Raw genomic sequence first — 21,824 nt, forward strand, 5'->3', positions numbered from 1 at the left:
GTATATGGATTTCAGCAAAGAGTTTGATAAGGTACGCCATGCAAGGCTTATTAAGAAAGTAAGGAGGCATGGGATCCAAGGGGACATTGCAGTGGTGATCCAGAACTGGCTGGCCCAGAAGGCAAAGAGTGGTTGTTGAAGGGTCGTATTCTGTGTGGAGGTCAGTGACCAGTGGTGTACCGCAGGGATCTGTACTAGGACCCTTGCTTTTAGTGATTTTTATAAACGACCTGGATGAGGAAGTGGAGGGGTGGGTTAGTAAGTTTGGGGATGACACAAAGGTTGGGGGTGTTGTGAATAGTTCAGAGGGCTGTCAGAGGTAACAGAGGGACATAGCTAGGATGCAGAGTTGGGCTGAGAAGTGGCAGATGCAGTTCAACCCAGATAAGTGCGAAGTTGTTCATTTTGGTAGGTCAACTATGATGGCAGAATATAGTATTAATGGTAGGAGTCTTGGCAGTGTGGAGGATCAGAGGGATCTTGAGGTCCGAGTCCATAGGACGCTCAAAGCGGCTGCGCAGGTTGACCCTGTGGTTAAGAAGGCATATGGTGTATTGTCCTTCATCAATCGGGGAATTGAATTTAGGAGCCGAGAGGTATTCCTGCAGCTATATAGGTCCCTGGTCAAACCCCACTTGGAGTACAGTGCTCAGTCTGGTCACCTCACTACAGGAAGGATGTGGAAGCCATATAAAGGGTGCAAAGGAGATTTACAAGGATGCTGCCTGGAATGCAGAGCATGCCTTATGAAAGCAGGTTGAGGGAACTTGGCCTTTTCTCCTTGGAGCGACAGAGGATGAGGGGGGACCTGATAGGGGTATATAAGATGATGAGAGTTATTGATCAAGTAGATAGTCAGAGGCTTTTCCCCAAGGCTGAGATGGTGACCACAAGAGGACATAGGTTTAAGATGCTGGGGAGCAGGTATAGAGGAGATGTCAGGGGTAAGTTTTTTACTCAGAGAGTGGTGAGTGTGTGGAATGGGCTGCCAGAAACAGTGGTGGAGGCGGATACAATAGGGTCTTTTAAGAGACTGTTGGATAGGTACATGGAGCTGAATAAAATAGAGGGCTATGGGTAAGCCTAGTAATTTCTAGGGTAGGGACATGTTCAGCACAGCTGACACAGAGTAAAGTGTCACAGCTACAGAGAAAGTGCAGTGCAATAAGGTCACAACAAGGTAGGTCGTGAGGTCATAGTCCATCTCATTGTATAAGGGAACTGTTCAATAGTCTTATAACAGTGGGGTAGAAGCTGTCCTTAAGTCTGGTGGTACGTGCCTTCAGGCTCCTATATCTTCCACCCAATGGAAGATGAGAGAAGAGAGAATGACCCGGGTGGGTGGGGTCTTTGATTATGCTGGCTGCTTCACCAAGACAGCGAGAAGTAAAGACAGAGTCCAAGGAGGGGAGGCTGATGTCCGTAGTGCACTGGGCTGTGTCCACAACTCCTTGCAGTTTCTTGCAGTCCTGGACAGAGCAGTTGCCATACCAAGCCGTGGTACATCCAGATAGGATGCTTTCTCTGGTGCATCTGTAAAAGTTGGTGAGAGTCAAAGGGGACAAACCAAATTTCTTTAGCCTTCTGAGGAAGTAGAGGCGCTGGTGAGCTTTCTTGGCCGTAGCATCTACGTGATTTGACCAGGACAGGCTGTTGGTGATGTTCACTCTCAGGAACTTGAAGCTCTCAACCCTGTCGACCTCAGCACCATTGATGTAAAAAGGTGCATGCACACCGCCCCCTTTTCTGAAGTAAATGACCAGCTCTTTTGTTTTGTTGACATTGAGGAAAAGGTCATTGTCATGACATCATTCAACTAAGCTCTCTATCTCCTTCCCATACTCCGACTCATTGCTGTTTGAGATGCAGCCTACAACGGTGGTATCATCTGCAAACTTGTAGATGGAGTTAGAACAGAATCTGGCCACACAGTAGTGAGTGTGTAGGGAGTAGAGTAGAGGGCTGAGGACGCAGCCTTGTGGGGCACCAGTGTTGAGAATAATCGTGCCGGAGGTATTGCTGCCTATCCTCACTGATTGCGGTCTGTTTGTTAGAAAGTCAAGGATCCAGTTACAGAGGGAGGTGTTGAGTCCTAGGTCTCGGAGTTTGGTGACAAGCTTACTTGGGATTATTTTATTGAAGGCAGAGCTGTCATCAATAAACAATAGTCTAACATAGGTGTCTTTACTGTCCAGATGCTCCAGAGCTGAGTGTAGGGCTAGGGAGATGGCATCCACTGTAGACTTGTTTTGGCGATAGATGAATTGCAATGGGTCCAGGTTGTCTGGTATGTTGCAGTTGATGCATGCCATGACCGACCTCTCAAAGCACTTCATGATGGTGGATGTCAGAGCCACTGGTCGATAGTCATTGAGGCATGTTACCTTGCTTTACTTCGGTACCGGGATGGTCTTCTTAAAACAGGTGGAAACCTGAGCTTGAAGCAGGGAGACATTAAATATGACTGCAAGTACTTCTGCCAGCTGATCAGCACAAGATCTGATCACACAGCCAGGGACACCATCTGGGCCAGTTGCTTTCCTCTGTCCGGAAAGGCTGATTACTCTCCGGAAGACTGATCTTACGTCCTCCACTGTGATCACAGGTTCAGCTTCATTGGTGGCTCTCAGGGTGAATGGTGACAATCCACTTCCCTTCTATTCAAAACGTGCATAGAATGCATTAAGTTCATCCAGAAGGGATGCGTTGTTGTTAGCTATGCAGCCCGACTTCATCTTGTAGCCTGTTACGGCATGTAAACCCTGCCAGAACTGACGGCTGGTCAGGGACTCTATTTTGAGTCAGTATTGTCTCTTAGCATCCCTGATAGCTTTCCGAAGGTCATACCTCGATTTCTTGTACAAATCAGGATCACCAGATTTGTGTGCAGCAGTCCTCTCCTTCAGTAGGGAGTGGATCTCTCAGTTCATCCACTGACACCCAAAACAACTGAATAAATTTTAATAAGAGCTCAAATATAGCTTCTTATGTATTTCGCTATACTGGACACTGTAATTTTTTTGGTGAACTCATCATTTGTGTTTTAGTAAATATAACACCCTTATTTCATTTGGTACCTGGTGAGTTATAATGGTATATTACTTATCATCCATATAATTTATATTTATACATAATGATGGCATAACAGTATAAATTATATAGTCACAAATGATTTTCTGCTATTGCAAAATCATCATGCATTTTTCTGATACATGATATGCATTATTAATATTTCATGAAGCTATACAAATAAATTATCCCAAATATTTCTGAACCATTTCATGCTTAGCTGCACCATATCATATATCTTTGGACACTACTGAAACAAAACATAAGCTTCAAAGATTTAAGATCAAATGATAACATATAAGCACTAAGGGGTAAAAATTATGGAATTGAAGGGATGACAATGGGTAACAGATTCTCTGAAGAAGTTTGGAGCTGGAACCAAGTGAATTTCAACCCCTTCATTTCAAATGAATTTTCTCCCAGCTTCAGTTTTGGTGGAGATGGTTATCTAGTCATTTATTCACAAAATAGAAGAATAAGTAGAGTTCACTTAAACGTACTGTGCAATCTTATGTTATTAAGTTGTGATATAATCCCAAGGCTGATGGATCCTATGTCCTACCAGCTGTCAGTAGTATTACCTACGAGTGATGGGCCAGGATGATGAAATGTTTTGAGAGAGAGTTCACATGGAGAAATTGGATGACATTGATTGAGTTTTACAATGCCATCAGGGAGCAAGATGGTGTCTGTGGTGCATGCATACATCTGCTGTGAATTGCAATGGATGCCATTTTTGCAAAGGTTTTAGCATGCTGGCAATATCCACCAGAAGTATGCAGACAAGATAGGCCGTAATATCCATTAGCATGCAATGCCAGCCCTGCTGTTTGGATTTCCCTGTACCAATCAATACCCTCACTTACCATCACCCAGTTCAGTAAGTAACATGTAGCACACTCTACTGGCACTTTGTATAGAGAGTATCAACTACTTACGAATTGGTTGCCAGTTGGCTTTTCTTTGGAGGGGTGACGCAGTTATCAATATAATTTATGTATTTGGTGAATTCCACAGCTGTTTCAATTATGAAGGTTTATAAGGATCAGCGTGGAAAGTAGTGAGAGACTTCTTGCTGACTTTGGGAACTCTGCACAAATCAGATGCTGCCAGGCATGGGTACACCAGCAGGCATTCCAGCTGGAGTAGGTGTGGCTGGGAAAATGAGCAGAGTGTGCGTAGAGCAAGGCAAACTCTGGAAGAGGGAGGAGGAGGAGCAGGGTTCTCGACAGGAGCATAGGTCCATATAGGGAGCAAGGAGAGCAATAAACCCAAGTGAACTCATTACAGGTGGGAAAGCAAATGGTAGGGAATGAAGGAACGTTGATGACCAGAGGGACCTTCGAGTTCAATTCCATAGTTCCCTTAAAGTGAAAATACAGAGATATAGGGTGGTGAAGAAGACATTTGACATGCTTTCCTTCCTTGGTCAAGGCATAGAATATAAAAGTTGGGAGGTTATGCTGCAACGTGGTGTACAGTTCTGGTTGCCACACTATAGGAAGGACTTGGTTGCCCTGGAGTGAGTGCAGTGGAGATTCACCAGAACGTGGCCTGGATTGGAAGACTTGTTACGGGAAGAGATTGGATTGCCTGGGGCTTTTCTTGGGTTGAAGGAGGCTGAGGGGTGACCTGATCGAGGTACATAAAATTATAAGGGGCATAGATAGGATAGATAGCAGATTCTTTTTCCCATGATAGAGGCAGCATAAACATGAGAACATAGGTTTAAGGTGAGAGAAAGGAACTTTAAAGGGGATATGAGGGTTGTTTATTACACAGAGAGTGGTTGATATCTGGAACGTGCTGCCAGAGGAGATGGTGGAATCAGATACAATCACTATGCTTAAGGAGCATTTAGACAGGCGCTTAAATAGGCGAGGCATAGAAGGTCATGGTCCTCATGTGGGCAAATGGGATGCGTGCAGATGGGCAAAAAGGTCGGCATGGACATGATGGGCTGAAGAGCCTGTTTCTGTGCTGTACAACTCTATTACCATCACTCTGCCCAAAGCCCTGTTTAAGGCTGGAGGTTGAGGTCCCCACTGCAGGATTAAAGTTAGCTTCCAATGCACCAAATCATTTCATTGTGCAAATCCATCTGCCTTCCTGGATAGTCTGGCCCATCGAAGACCTTATCCGTATTCTTTGTGACCAAACTGGGTCAGCAGCTTGGTGGAGAAGCAGGGGAGAGGTGGAGGTCCATTGGTGGCCACACAAGAGTCTTAAGCTTGGATGGAGGATGGGGAGTTAAGCAAAGGTTGTCAGCTTGGTGAGGGATGTGGTTTGATACAACTGAGGGATCAGAAGGCACATTAATTAAAGAGCACGTTACTTAATGGGCACCAGATTCACAAGCACTAGGAAAGACTGATTATGCAAAGAGCCACCAAACACACTTGGATGGAATTCCAAGAAGAGCACGCTGAATTAGCACACTGTTGGATGCCACTCTGCATTTCTGGGCTCCTCTGTGCATGAGGTATCAGATGCAGGGAGGATGCAGAAGGAAAATTGCAGGCTCCATGTCATTTGCACTGTGTTCCCAATTTTAATTTTTTTGTTGAAAAAGAATGTTGTTGAAAACGAAAACCTCGTATCAAGAAACATGCAAAATCTATTAAATATTTAATAAATAATTATAAAAATTTTAAAACAATTTTTTGAAAAGGGCCAAAATCAACTTCAAAGCCTTTTGAATAATTAAGTAAGAAAAAAGGCAGAAATAATTAAAAATACATTTGTTTGGAATAGGTTAAGGTTTCCGCAACATTAGGGGACAAAGGAAAGTCATACGCACGTGTTCGGTGTTTGTCCACTGTTTGAACAATTAAATCCACAGTGTAACCAAATGAGCAGCAGGGAGAAACATATACGTATCAGGAGTATTTGGAATGCTAAATGAACAATGCAGTTTAACAATCATGGGGCTTTTGATCTGTTCACAGTCTAATGAAGGCCCATCTGAACAGATTAATAAAGCAGAATTAAACATAAAAGCCTTTTTTTCCAGATGAGTCTCTCCTGAAATTATTTTTGTAAGACTTGCATTGTTGCAGTATCAATTCACTGTTTTAGGACAAAGCTGGAGTGGCTCATCTTTAATACTCTGGAACACTGTCGTCTCAACCATTACTACTGTGCATCTCCATGTTCTGCCTGCCTGCAGGGTTAATGCACAGAAATCTCTCAGGTGCCTGAACTCCCAATTATCTAAAATAATTACATGTTCTCCCAGGCAATTCTGCCAAAGAATATCTTAAATAGCACAGACCTCAGTCTGACTAACAGAAGGGAGCTTCTGGTCCGGGGATGATTGGCCAATGATAGCTGTACTTTTTGCTTGGATAATGCTTGAGCTCTGAGGCTCCTCTTGCAAGTCACTGGGAGCTGGCACAACTGATGAAAAATAGAAACAGACTGTTGGGTGTGAACGCTTGAGACACTGCACACTAGTTTAGATGCTTTTGGTGCTTTAGATGCTTTGCACACTTCACATCCAACTGTTTTTCTAATCCCAGAAACAGTGTGTCTTGTATTCCTGATGTACTTCATGTCCCTGATCTTATTTTGACTTTGGTGGTAAAGTCAAATGGAAAATATAGATTCAATGTCAACCATTCATCATCTCTGATTGGAAAAAATGGGGGAGGACTCCACTTTTCTCAGTCAGTAACACTTCTCATCACATGGAGTTTGTGTCATAAGATAAGAAGGATAAGAAAGAGAAGTATTTTGCTCTCCAGCATTCAAAATGGTCATGATCGATCTTTTCCTCTTTCCTGCACTGATTTCCTATCTCTTGAATCACTTCATATTCAAAAATACTATCAATCTCTGTCTTGACTGAGTGACTTGAGCTTTCATAGCCCTCTTAGGTGGAGAATTCCAAAGAATCACTACCCTTTTGGTGAAGAAATATCCTTTCATCTCAGTGCTGAAAGGCAGGTCCCTTACATTGAAACTGTGACCCTTGATTCTGGACGTCACAGTGGGAAGAAACATAACATTTGTAGCTACCCCATCACATCCTGTAAGAATTATGTACTTTTCAATGAGATTGCTCTCGTTCTTCTTTCCATCCAGCCCATCTTCATGGTGCATTGATTCAGGAATGCTAACAGTATTGTCAAGGATGTCCGACACCCTATTCCCTTTTCTCTGGGAGAAGATATAGGAACCTGAAAGCCTGAAGTTCTGAGCAGACTCAAGAACAGCTTCTTCCCCACTGCTATCAGACTTCTGAACCAATCACCTCATTCACATCCCCTTCCCAGTGACGCTGCCACGTTCTCGGATTCTTAATTCTATCTCTCTCTGTCATACTATTATTGTCACTTTAGCATTTCTTTTTGCACTACTTCAGTTTGCAGTACTATCTTTGCACCAGACTGTTCTTTTGGGCTTGTCGCTGTATTTATTGTTGTATTTATTATTACCATTTACACAGTTTACTCTGTGAGCCTCACATGAGCAAGGAACTTCATTGCCCTCTGATGTATATGGCAATAAACTGATCTGATCTAATCTGATCCATATACCTGTCCAAATTTCTTTTAAAAGTTATCATTGTATCCGCCTCTACCACTTCCGCTGTAGCTCGTTCCATATACCCAACACCCTCTGTGTGAAAAACTTTCCTCTCAGGTTCCCTTTATATTTTTCCTCCATCACCTTAAGCCTATGCCCTCTTGTTTTGGACTCCCTTACTCCAGGAAAAAGACTGTGATGATCCATCTTACCAATTGCACTCATAATTTTATAAACCTCTGTAAGGTCACCCTTCGGCCTCCTTCATTTCAGGGAAAAAAGTCCCAGCCTATGCAGTCTCTCCTTATAACTTAAGCCCTTCAGTTCTGGCAACATTTCACCCTTTCACAAATCCACACTGGATCTACCTAATCCACTTATTATTCTCTAAGTACTCTTTCATCACTTGCTTGGTAATAAATTTGAACACTTTCCCTGCAATTGCTGTCAGGCTAATTGGCATGTCAATCCCTGTTTTCTCTCCCTTCTTCCTTAAATTCATTGAATTTAATAATTCTTTGATAAAAACCATCAAATTCATTGTCTTCATTGCTCGTTCTTTCACAACCTTGTGTTGCAGGAACTGGAGACATTGATTTCAGTCCCTTTCCTTCCTCTTACACTTTTTTTCAACTGATACTAATTTCTTTGGGCTCTTCATTCGTTCATTACCCACTATTTCCAACAAGTTTTCTTTGACTCCTTCCATGAAGACAGTCATATTTGTTTCAATTCTCTGCCATTTTCTTACTCTTTATTCTCCAGCATAATTTCTCTTGATCTCAGTCTGAAAGGGACGCACATTAACTTTTGCTAATATTTTCCCTTTTGCATATCTATGGAAGATTTTCCAGTCTTTTATCTTTCTCGCTAGATGATTCTCATACTTCTTAGTCCTTCTTTGCCGAACTTTGACACATTCCCAATCCTCAGGTTTACTGCTCTTCTTGGTAACAATATAAGCCTTTTCCTTTTACCCAATACTATCTTTGAATCCCTTGTTAAACATTGCCTGTTGATTTTTTTTGCATTAAAGCACAGTGGTGCAGTATTAGTGCTGTTCCATCATAGCTCCATTGACCTAGGTTCATTTCTGGCCTTGGATGCTGTCTGAGTGGAGTTTCTGCCTGTGACCCCATGAGTTTCCTCCCATGTTCCAAAGATGTGTTGGTAGGTTAATTGGCAATTGTAAATTACCTTTCACTGTAGGTGAGTAGTAGTAGAATCAGGGGAATAATGGGTACGTGAGAGAGAAAAGATTACAGAGAGAGATGTGGCGGAATAGGACTAATGGGATGGCTCTGAGAACCAGTATTAATTCGATGGACTGAATGGCCTCAATCTATGTTGTTATGAAATATGAAAATATATTTGTAATAAACTATGTGTTGATTCTTTAAATGTTAACCTTTGTTTGTTTACTACCCTTTTAAATGTAGTTTTTCAATATACCAGAGTGAGCTCATTCCTCATAGCTTTGTATTTGCTTTGTTTAGATTTAAAACCCTAGTTTCATGTTGAACCAAATCATTTATAGGTTTTGCCTTCTTCCCATGCTTCCCTGCTCTTACACTAATCAGCTGTACTCACATTACCTTTCCTGACAGATTCTGGTTCATTACCCATTTTGTCACTCTGTTCCATTGCTTTATCCTTTAACCAGAACCTCCCCACCTCCCTCACTATTCAGTTGGCCTTCCAAGGACAATTGTTCTATCACATCCCCAAATTTTCTCCCTCAAATACCTATCCAATTCCCTTTGGAAAGGAATGATTGAATTTGGTTCAACCACCATCTGTGCTGTGAATTCATCCGCACTATGAACACTCACAATCTGAAAACGTTTTTCTCATATATCTTCTGCTTTTTTTTGCCGATTGTTTTAAATTCATGACCTTTCTTACTCTCTTGAAAACTTTGTCTGAATTCTACATAATTTCAAACACTCAATCAAATCATCAGCTAATAATAATCTCAACTTCTAAAGTTTATCCATATAACTGATGTCCCTCATTCCTAGGACCATTTCACCACCTTTTTCCTGGACTCTCTCTTAGGGAATTCACATCCTCCCTACAACAAGATGGCAGGAATTAGCTACTATACTCACATTGTAGCTGAACTTGTGCTTACTGGAGGTTTGACATAATCTCCTGGCTTTTGTACTCAAGGCATCTACTCAGAAAGCCCAGAATCCCACATGCTTTTTAATGTCTTTTTCTTGGTATCTCTTCCCACACCAACAAGGATCTCAGCTACCTGAACCATGACTGCTTTTGTATTTTACTAATGGTGGGAGTTAAGGTGGGAGAGGGAAACTGCCTGAGCTTTCCACAGCAGTGACACCAAACCACAATGAAAACATAACATCGGAAGCAGTACAAACTCAGCAGAGATGGGAAGCCACTGAAGGCACTCAAGAAGGAAGATAGCATAAACTCTCTTCACACCGGCTGACTCTTGTGGTCTCAGTAGCTCCAAATTTGTCTTTACTTGATACATGGCTTCAAATATGAATCATTCCCCATCTAGTATTGCAAGTGTGCTCCTCTGGTATCATTGACATTTCTTCTGTTCAACAGCAAGATTGCTCTTTAGCAGAAAGTTACTATGATGAGTCTCTCCTGCAGAAATCGTACAGTCATGGAGTTGTACAGCACAGAAGTTGGTCCTTCAGTCCACCATGTTCATGCTGAGCATTTTGCCCATTGACACTAATTCCATTCTCCCACAGTATGCACGTATCCTTTTATGCCTTGCCGATTAAGTGTCTGTCTAAATGCCTCTTGATCACCGTAATTGTATCTGATTCTACCACCTCCTCTGACAGTGAATTCCAGATATCAACCACTCTGTGTATAAAAAGCTTAACCTTTAGATCCTCTTTAAAACTCCTTGTTTTCACCTTAAACCTATACCTTCTTGTTTTTGTTATTGTTACCATGGAATGAAGATTTTGACTGTCAATACATGCCTCTCATAATGTTATATACCTCTTTCAGATCGTCCCTCAGCCTCCTTCACTCCAGGGAAAACAAACCCAGCCTATTCAATCTCTCCCCATAACTAAAGTCCTCCAATCAAGGTAACACACCTTTGAATCTCCTCTACACTCTCTCCCCAAAATTGCTCAGGGCTACAGAAGCTGACATAAGTTCCAACTTCAGCAATGATAAAGAAAGAGAACTGACATTTCCATGGCACTTTTCACAATCTCAGAATGCCTCAAAGCACTTTGGAGCCAATGACATTTCAATTAAGTGTCATTGTGTCATATAAGAAATGTGGCAGGTTCTTTGGGCTGAGCAGGCTCCCACAAACTTCCATAGTATTAGTTCAAAATAACTACTAACAAAGATTTGGCCAAGTACTTGCACTCAACACAAAAAGCAATTACGGTCACTTGAGAAAGCAGATGGAGCTCCTGCTTTGATACCTCATTCAAAATTTGGCACTTCCAACCCTGCACCATTCCCCCAAAATTACACAGGAGTGCCAGCCTGGATCTATTGCTTAAGTTGTTGGAGTGGTACTTGAATTCAGGGCTTTCTGTTTCAGAGGAAGAGTGCCACCAACTTAGGCAAGACTGATACCTTGATGTTCCGATGCAGAAAAATCCATCCTCCTTTCGCATCTGTTTCAATTGATCTGCTGATGCATCAACATTTCAAAAGAGATTGAGTTAAAGATCATTCACTTGAAATTAGTGGAGGACAACTGCCTACACAAATGTTTTTGAGAATCCTAGTCTAAAATTGAATTCATTGTCACAACATTGAGAACTAGGGTAATTTTCTATGACTCAGTCATGCCTGTTTGGGTGCCTCACTGTCACCTGTCCTAATCTATCTGGTGAAAGCATAAAGAGCCAATAAATAGTATGAATGAAAAACAGGGAATGATCAAAAAGGTCCCTGTTCTCAGCAGAACCTTTGTCCTTGCAGAACACACAGGTTCAAGGAACATTTTGTTGCCTCTGCAAAGGCCCCAGTGGGATATTTCCAAGCTCTCATATTGGTGTCTGCTCAGGCCTACCAGAGGCACCTTGGATGCTGCAGGAATCCAGAATTGTCCTGGAAATTCCCTCATGAGAAGAGACAGTAAGCAAATTAAGTCTCTATGGTCCTATTGGCCAGGATAGGAAAAAGCAAGCCAGGTAGTGCCCCAACTTCTTGACCTAGTGAACAGCAAATTTTTTCTTACCATCACAAACCCCAGGTATTGGAAGGTGCAGGTAATCCTCCAATACAATTAAGTTAATGAATAATTAACAGGCACTTGTTAAATGAGTGAAATCATTGGGCTAGCTGATAGTCGAGCAAAAGGAAGCAGTTTCCTATAACAATCTTTCAGTCACCAACTCAATAAAGCTCTTTTTTTCGTAAATGCAGCAGACAGAACTCAATCTGTAAATCACATTAGAAAAGCTAATTTGAACCAATTTGATCTCATATTCCAGGGAGTGCTATGTTGATTGAGGTGCAAACCACCCAATTTATCTGTTTTGCTGGTTCAATTGAATATGAAAAATCTCTGATAAATGGCTGAGAAGGTCTCATGGTAGCCTGACCGAGAATTATCTTATATTTCTCTGCTGCACATGAGTTTTTACTGGGGTAAAAAGAATGCTTCATTTCTACCGGAACTAACATTGACTGTGCTTGAAGTGCAAATTGTGTGATAGGAACAAAAGTATTTTGGCATGATGAGGTATTTCATTAAAGCATGTGCTATTATGATGGAAAAATCTTTGACAAAATATACGCAGCAAGACACAAAACGAAAGCATAAATCATGTTGAAAATATTCATTGTGCTACTTGCTCATGATATCAGAATGATGGATGGGTCTTCTCTCTCTGAAAACAAGGCGGGTCTGTCAAAGGATTTGATGGAGACAGTACCAATTTAGTCATTTCTCTCAGGGCCAGTATATATTTCCATCTTTGGCTGCATTAGAATTTCCTTTCCTTTGCTAAATTGGAGATAATTGGTTAATACTGCTTAGACTTACTTTGAAGAACAGATCAGTTACTGATGTATTGATAATCCATACAGCTCACCAAAAAACAGCGTGCTTTGAAATAGAATTCTATTATTTTGCATTTTCTGACATCTGACCATCCTTTGCAACAAATCTAGACCTTTGGCATGTTTTAGCTTTCATGTAAAATCCCCTGGTTAATCATGTTTACGATTTGGCTATTGTAAGACATAGGTCATACATAACAAAAATAAGTTAATACCATGTTGCATGAGGTACTTGTGGGCAATCAATGACACTCGCATGGGTCGTAATTTGTGATCATAGAGAATGGTACACACAGTATACTGTGATATCAGTTTCTGTGATTAAAAATAGAAAATGCTGGAAAAACTCAGTAGGCCAGGCAGCATCAACAGGACAAGAATCAGTTAATGTTTCAGCTCTGGGACCCTTCATCAGAACTGAGAAAGAGTAAGTAAGTTAGTTTTCAGTTGCATGAAAGGTGAGGAGAGGGTGGTCAGTATATGGAGTGAGCTGCCAGAGGAAATGGTTAAAGCAGGTACATGAACAACATTTAAAAGGCACTTGGAGAGGTTAATGGATAGGAAAGGTTTAGACAGATATGGACCAAATGCAAACACATGGGACTAGCTTAGATGGGAACCTTGGTCAATATGAACAAGTTGGGCTGAAGGGCCTGCTTCTGTGCAGTATGACTCCATAACCCTATGCTTTGAGGAGTCTCACAGCTTCAGTTTTTTAGCCTTCTGCTGTAGAACTCCAGTTTAACAAGATCCCCAGTAATGACAATCACATGTAGTGAGGTGCTCTGTCAATGGACAAGACCTCCAAAATCAGAAATGTTTGTTTCTGATGTTTCCTTTCCAGTCTATGACAAAGCAAGCAATTATTAGGCCAGTTTTCTATCTAGTGAGTTGAACAACCCTTCTTATGGCATTTTCAAGGCTTTATCAATTGCCAGAATCGGAATCAAGTTTACTATCACTGATGTGTGTTATTAAATTTGTTGTTTTGTGGTAGCAGTACAGTGCAAGACATAAAAATTGTTATAGGTTCCAAAAATAAATAAATAGTTCAAAAGAGGAATATAGAGGTAGTGTTCATGGGTTCATGGACCGCTCAGAAATCTGATGGCGAAGAGGAAGAAGCTGTTCCTGAAATGTTGAGTGTGGGTCTTCAGGCTCCTGTACCTCCTCCCCCATGGTAGTAATGTGAAGAGGGGTGAGGGTCCTAAATGATGGATGCCACCTTCTTGAGGCACCGCCTCTTGAAGATGTCCTCAGTGGCGGGGAGGGTTGTGCCCATGATGGAGCTGGCTGAGTCTACAACCCTCTGAAGCCTATTTTGATCCTGCACATTGGAGACTCCATACCAGGCGGTGATACAACCAGTCAGAATGCTCTCCACTGTATATCTGTAGAAATTTGCAAGAGTCTTTGGTGACGTACCAAATCTCCTCAAACTTCTAATGAAGTCGAGCCACTGGCGTGCCTTCTTCGTGATTGCATCAATGTGTTGGGCCCAAGATATGCCAAGGAACTTGAAGCTGCTCACCCTTTCCACTGCTGACCCTCCAATGAAGACTGGTGTGTGTTCTCCAGACTTCCCTTTCCTGAAGTCCACAATCAATTCCTTGGTCTTGCTGATGTTGAGTGCGAGGTTGTTGTTGTGACACCACTCAACCAGCTGATCTACCTCAATCCTGTACGCCTCCTCATTGCCATCTGAGATTCTGCCAACAACAGCAGTGTCATCGGTGAATTTATAGATGGTGTTTGAGCTGTGCCTAGCCACACAGTCATGAGTGTAGAGAGAGTAGAGCAGTGGGCTAAGCATGCATCCTTGAGGTGCACCTGTGTTGATTGTCGGCAAGGAGGAGATATTACTACCGATGTGCACTGACCATGGTCTCCCAATAAGGAAGTCGAGGATCCAGTTGCAGAGGGAGGTACAGAGGCCCAGGTTTTGAAGCTTGTTGATTAGTACTGAGGGGATGATGGTGTTGAACACCGAGCTGTAACCGATAAACAGCAGCCTGACGTACGTTTTGCTGTTGTCTACGTGCTCCAAAGCCAAGTGGAGAGCCAGTGAGATTGCATCCATTGTAGACGTGTTGTGGCAGTAGGCAAATTGCAGCAGGTCCAGGTCCTTGCTCAGGCAGGAGTTCATTCTAGCCATGACCAACTTCTCAAAGCACTTTGTCACCGTAGATGTGACCAAGAGCAACCTGAGTCATTGATGTGCTTCTATTCTCTCTGTTATTCATCATGCAAGTATTCCAGGCAATGATTCTATTTTGTAACTTTGAGCAGGTGGACAAAGCTCCTGGAGTAGGCTTGGGTGATTGCTTTGAAAGGACCAGGTATAAAACTTCCTAACTTAATCCTGACACAAGACAGAAGAAATTCTGCAGATGCTGGAATCTAGAGCAATACACACATTAATCCTGAGATCTCTGGATATTCCCTTACTTTGGATATGATGGCCTGTAGCACTGCTCTCAAAATTATTGAAACCAGAATAATTATTCAAACTCTGGTCATAATTCTTAGTTCCCTCCTCACCCATTCACTGTTCTCCTCACCTGGTCTGTAAACATATCTACACCTGTCATTCTTCACCAAAGCTTCAGCCTCTGCTCCTGACTGCTGAGGGCAACTATCCCAGCTGGAATACAGGACCATTGCACCCTGATTTTTGTTTTCATTGGGGTAAATGAAAGCCAGTTGGAAACATCTTGCACACATGGGCAGTTGGATTATTGTGCAAAATTACATTTTGTTCAGCAAGTTTTGGGTCACCAGCTTGTTGGCAGTAGCAGATAAGGAACCACTGGACAGAGTTGTCATTTATTTAGTGTGGTAACAGTCACTCACAATGCAACTGGACTGAGTTACCATTACCTTGTAGAAGTACAATCACTCACAGTGTAACTAGACAGTCAGCACTTATTTTGTAGGGAAATGGTCACTCACTGTGTAAGTGGATAGAGTTACAGTTTATTTTGCATGGTAATGGTTACTTTGTGTCACTGGTCAGTTACTATTTATTTAGCAGGGTAAAGGTCACTCACTGTTTAACAGGACAGAGTTCCTATTTATTTTGTAGGGTGACTTTTACCCATTGTATAACAGGACAGAGTCACTGTTCGCTTTATTACAGTCACTTACTTTGTAATTCAATGCATTTCCTGGGGCAGACATTCCTTCGGAGACCCGCTGAGCTGAAGAGATGGAAGGAGATGGAGAGTTGTTCTACCAGTAATTGCAGTCCCTTTCTGATTTTAGTTAACCACTTAAATATGAGCAGTCATGGAGTAAATGACAGGAATAAGTCAGTGCTTTATTTTTATATCTGTCGCTTTGAAATGGTGACCACTAGAAACTCCACACATATTCGGCAAACAGTTTTGTTTTAGCATGAAGAGGGAATTTTTATTTCAATGGAGCTTAGGAAGCGTAATCAATTGTTAAAAAAAATCAATAACAGTCCAAATGTATCCTGTTGTGAATTATAAATCAGCATATCCTTGGCATTCTCAGAATCCCGAGAATTATAGAAGCAATTTCCCTCCCTCCGTCCAGGCCAGTTAAACAATGTAGGCAGGAATATCTCCCATAGGCCACCTAAATGATTCAGACTAACCTCAGAACGACTGATAAGGTCAGGGTGCCATAGTAGAATGCCTCGCCAGTCTGCCAACTGTAGAGAGGGGTGTGGGGAGGCTTCTCCCCTTACATTTATTTATATAAAGGTAAGGTTTACTTACTGTGTTACTCTAGGGAAAATTAACTTAGCTGACTGGTGTGTTTTGATATCTGGTTACATCCAGAATTAATCTTTTAGTCTTGGAATCGATAATTTGCATCACACCTTTCAGATTAGAAGCTGGATCTGAGGTAAAATCAAAGGCAGTAGTCTTTCCCCTAGAAATGAAACACCTAAACCAAAAGTCAATGTCCAGATGCACTTCAGCTTAGCTGACGGCTTTTATCCTGAATGTTGTTGACATAGCAGATCCTATGCTCAGTTGCTGTATTGAAATCAATGTTAGGCTGCAGCACGGTTGACACACACAGTTCCATTTACAGGAAGCCTTGACAGCACTGATTTATTCAGGGCAAAGTTTGAGCACAAATGAACATTTTCATTTCAAATAAAGACAGATGTCATTGTGTGAAAATTAACAGGCAGCACTAGCTTCCTAGATAGAGAGTTCAAAATAACATTGACTTCAGAAGGTAAAACATGCCGCAATGTTGCATCCAAATGGGCCACTGTGGATTCACGGTGACCGCAGTCACTATTAGGTTTCCAGCAAGTGCTCATGGAAGCTACGGGCTCATTGGGTGCTGTAGTGACTCCTTGTGGCCATGTGGTGCAGTGCGTATACTTGACAGTGGTATCGTGTGAGCTGCACTTTGTTCTGCAGAGGGACGTATAGTCAATGCAAGCAATAACTACAGGCTCAGATATCGGCACGTTCAAGTCTATATCCTATAGGTCAGTCATTTTGTTGACTGTGCAAGGTTAGGGGATTTTGTTGGAATTATCTCACCATCTGAGACCTGATGGTTCTGTAGGCATACAACTAATATTAAACAGTAAAAGTGGGATAGGAATGAGTCCAAATCACTCAATCACTTTATTGAAATATAGAAACTGAGAGATCGAGTGCAGGGACAGTGTGATTGCTATAGTTCACTCTTGCTGAGAATATACTCTGTTTTACTTGAGTGTTTAATTGAAAAGCATACAATATATCTGATATATACCAGGCACCAGTTGGAGTTCTGTGAGACCCTCTCTCACTGCTCCCCTTCCATGATCTCAGCTGCTCTCCAGCTCTTCGACCACATGCTCACCCAGACTCTGCTTTGCTCCAGACACCAGTTTGCAATTGTTTACTTTTGAAATTTGCATCGTTGTCTCTGTTAAAATAGGTGCAGATATTAGATCCCAAGTTGATCCTCCTGGATTAATCCTGACTTTGACCCGGCTCCCTCCCAATTGAACTTCAGATACAAAAGGGAGCTTGCTGGCACAAGGGTGGAAAAGATCCAAGTCCTGCTGAGGTAGGATGACAGAGATTACAAGGATCACGGCTCCCAGTGAAGAAATGCTATATGAAATAATCACTGGCACCTTTTTTAGCCTTGCAGTGGTTGTTGTTTTCCCTTCCTTGGAAGTCATGATGTACTTTCCTGATGATACAGGATAGCATGAAAACAGGCAACTATTTATTCTAATCCCATTTTTATTCTCCCCACTTTCCCATTAAGTCCCCCTCAGATTTTACCACTCACCTATACAACAGGAACAATTTACAGTAGCCAATTAATGTACCAACCTGCATGTCTTTGGCACGTGGGAGGAAACCTGAACATCCAGAAGAAACCTACTTGATCACAGGGGAAACATGCAAACTCCACACAGAAAGCACCTGAGGTCAGGAATGAACCTGAGTCACTGGAACTGTGAGGCACCAATTTTATTCGCTGCAGTAATGTTCTGCCCCAGGTGTTTAATCCCCTACTTACAGTGGTTCCCACATTGGACAAAAAGATATAACAACATTAAATACAGGAAGTAAAGCAGCTAAACTATCAAGTCAATCCAATTTTCAGCTTGTTTCGTTTTTTGCAGTTTGCAAAATGGTTGCATTCCATTTGTGAGAATATTCAACACGATAGTTAAATTGTTGAGTGATCAGTTTTTAGTAAAGTACTTAACCATAGAGTGGGATGGATTATTAATGTTAGTGGAACAGTCAGTGTTAGCACAAAACAGGAAATCCTGTTATTAAAATAATCGACAAGCAGAAATTTTATGATCTACAATGCATCTGCAACATAATCTCCATTTCAAAATGTATCAAAACTATCAAATAATTTCAATAAGATGTGTGAAATGATGCCTTAGATATTTCACAGTTTTTATACTTTTATCCATCTTCTCAACTAACTGGAGAAAAAAACTGGAGATTCTTTATCTCTGAGAAAATTAAAAGCAAATTGAATTTATAAGGAAAATGAAAGAAAAAGTTAATATCCTGGAGAAACGCATTAGAACTGAAACATAATTACTTTAAGAAATAATCACTGGCATCTTTTTTATCCTTATAGTGGAGATTCTTGTTTTTCCTTTTATATGCGGTCCTGATGTACCTTAAAATGTGTTGCAATCTTTTTGAAAAACATTTGATATTGAGGTGTCAGTCTAACTTGCAAGTATGAACCGAATGACAGTATCAGCACCATCCACAATCTAGGTTAACAATCTTGCATTGCCTCAGTCCCAATCTTCTTAGAAGTTATGAATGTGAGTGTTCAGGGGTATAAGAGAAGAAGAAGAGTAAAGAATGTGTCCGGTGTCCTGGCCAACATTCTTCCTGTGATCAATGCCCAGAGCAGATTAGCTGGTCAACTGCCTCAGACCTGCTTTTGGGGTTTTGCTGTGTGCAAAATATTTGTTCTTAATGCTGATATAACAAGAGTGACTGCACTCTAAAAGTGAATCATTGGATATGAATATATGCTCAGAGACACCATGCATACTATGTGAATGCAGGTCTTTCTTTCAATGGTGGTTATGCAAAGAGATGAGATCATGAGTAAATTTTACAGTGGGTTAGTTGAACCCTTTTAGAAATCCGTTTGCCGCCTTGTAGAGAAAACAAGACAGCTAATGTGTCTTTTCATTTGATTAACTTTCTTTGATGTGATATTTCATGTCAATAGTAGGAATCTAAATATTTAAACATACCAGCTTATTTAGTTCCCTGTGGCACGGTGGGGGTGGGTGAGGGGGTGAAGGCAGAAAGTGATCGTGAAACAGGATTGTTCCTGCTTAACTCTCACACCTTTCACAGCAGTTGTGAGAAGCAATATGTTAAGTATTGTTGAAGCATTAATGCCCTTTGCCCCTTATATTTCAACTCAGACTCAGGTCCACTTCACCCACTGAGAACCATTCATGCTGGCAATTCCGTTATAGGTTTAGATGGTGCACTCTGCATGCTTTGGAATGTGTTGCTTGTTTCCCTTCCCAACTTTCTAAATATTTTACATAGTTAGACTTCATTAGATGAGAATCTGAAAACCACCCATTTCTCCATGAAAAAATTCACATTTTGGTCCAACTTCAAGAAGCTATGACTTATGTTCTCTCACCCCTGGCCCTGGTCTTCAGGGTTATAGACTTCACAGTCAATAGAGCTTCACATCTGAGAGAGGGGGGCAAAGCACAGGGATGAGCTCTAAGTAAATTATATGCCAATAGAATCAGCTACTGCGACCCAGTACATATCTTCCCAGTGACAGTAGATATGAGAGATTTATTTATTAGTCACATGTACATCGAAACACACAGTGAAATGCATCTTTTTCAGTTACTGAGAATGTGCTGGGGGCAGCCCGCAAGTGTCGCCACGCTTCTGGTGCCAACATAGCATACCCACAGCTCCTAACCTGTACATCTTTGGAATGTGGGAGGAAACTGGAGCACCCGGAGGAAACCCACTCAGACACACGGGGAGAACATACAAACTCCTTACAGACAGCGGCGGGAATTAAACCCAAGTCGCTGGCGCTGTAATAGTGTTACGCTAACTGCCACACTACCCTGCCGCCCCTACACTACCGTTATGTTAGGGAAGGAATAAACTTTGTTAAAAGGTTGAAATTGTGAGGCATATGAGCCCAAGGAGTGTAATTAATGACTTACTACTTGATTGGCATATCCAGGTTTAGGTTGTAGAAACTTTTAAGTATCCAATAGACATGCTGGACATGTTTTGACATAGACTATTTGGGAAATGGACTATAATTAGGTGATGAATTGCAGTCACATACAGAGCACAGAGTAATAACATGCGCTACGAAACAGATAAACAGCACCACATGCTAGGTAATTTATCAGTCTCCTGTGGCTGGTTTACTTTGCACACTCACACAAACATAATTTATTGCTGTTACATTCTGTCTTGATGATATAACAAGAGAAATTACTCTCAATGATGTCAGTAAGAGAAGTCTTGGAGTTAAATTTTCATCCTCACTGTTTGGGTGCTAACCATTACCTAGGTAGAGCACAGAATACAGAAAAAGTGAAGGACATTTGTATAGCACCATTCACTTCCTTTTTGAAAGACACCTCAACTGCTACAGGCAATGAAATACTTTTTGATGTGTGATCGCTTTTGTAAGGTAGGAAGTGCAACGGCAAGCTCCCACGGAGAGCAACAATCTGCTTTTGTGATGTTGGTTGAGGGATAAGTAAAGACTGAGGGAATAACTCTAATTCTGACGAAGGGTCTCCGATGTGAAACATTGAATCTGTTTCTCTCCCCACAGATAAAGCCTGAACTGCTGAGTATTTTTGGCATTTTCTGTTTTTGTTTCAAAGGGAATAACTCCCCTGTTTTTCTTCTAAATAGTGCTGTAAGATATTACATACCTAACCGATAGGACCTTAGTTTAATGTCTCATCTGACAAAGCAGCACTCCTTCAGCAATACATTATAGTCAGCAAATTCAAATGGGGAGAATCCAATGCCACTGATGGAAGCTGCCAGGGCTTCCTTTCATTGGACTATATGAAGGGAAAATCTTCAGGTTCCTTTATCTGTCTCACTGGCAAGGAAGACGAAAATAGACTGAAAGATCCAAGCCATCTTTGTTGATGACAGAATGAGTTAACTGTGATGGATAAACTATTCTCATTCTTATTTTTATTCTTTATTGATTTGGTACTATTTCTTGTTGCATTGAAAGTAATAAGCGATCTTGATAAACATTGGTTTGAAAAAAGTAAATTTGTTCTAACCGTAAGAAAATGTAACAGAAAGATGCCATGTGTCTCCTCAGCTGATCACATGCACTGTCCGTGTTCCTACCAGGTACCCATATCCTTTGCACATAAGTGTCCAAAATCTACCACTCTCAGAGTCGTCTAAAGATTTATAACCCACTGATTAAAGCAATTTCTCCTCATTTTTGGATTAAGTGGCCTAACCCCCATCCTGACAATATAATCCTTGTTTTTAGACTCTCCATCCTGAGGAAAGAGCCTTGCAACCTGTCAATCATCTCATATTCTGATAAATTTAAGTGAGGTCATCTCCCATTCTTCTACTTCCCAGTGAATAGACACTGTTCCTACTCAATCTCTCAAGTAAGGAAAGTGAGTATAAAAAAATCAAAAGCAAATTACTGCA

The 21,824-nt window shown here is 41.4% G+C and overlaps 1 protein-coding gene and 1 long non-coding RNA gene across 4 annotated transcripts in view; one reads left to right on the forward strand and one right to left on the reverse strand.

Annotated features, from left to right (window-relative positions):
- The window catches only part of LOC127571980 (uncharacterized), a 230,350-nt gene that overhangs the window by 76,671 nt on the left and 131,855 nt on the right, over positions 1 to 21,824 (reverse strand). The gene's annotated exons all lie outside the window — the stretch shown is intronic.
- Positions 1 to 21,824, forward strand: part of nyap2a (neuronal tyrosine-phosphorylated phosphoinositide-3-kinase adaptor 2a) — a 126,491-nt gene that overhangs the window by 40,476 nt on the left and 64,191 nt on the right. The gene's annotated exons all lie outside the window — the stretch shown is intronic.

This window comes from Pristis pectinata, chromosome 6 (assembly GCF_009764475.1).
Source record: "Pristis pectinata isolate sPriPec2 chromosome 6, sPriPec2.1.pri, whole genome shotgun sequence".
Taxonomy (NCBI): domain Eukaryota; kingdom Metazoa; phylum Chordata; class Chondrichthyes; order Rhinopristiformes; family Pristidae; genus Pristis; species Pristis pectinata.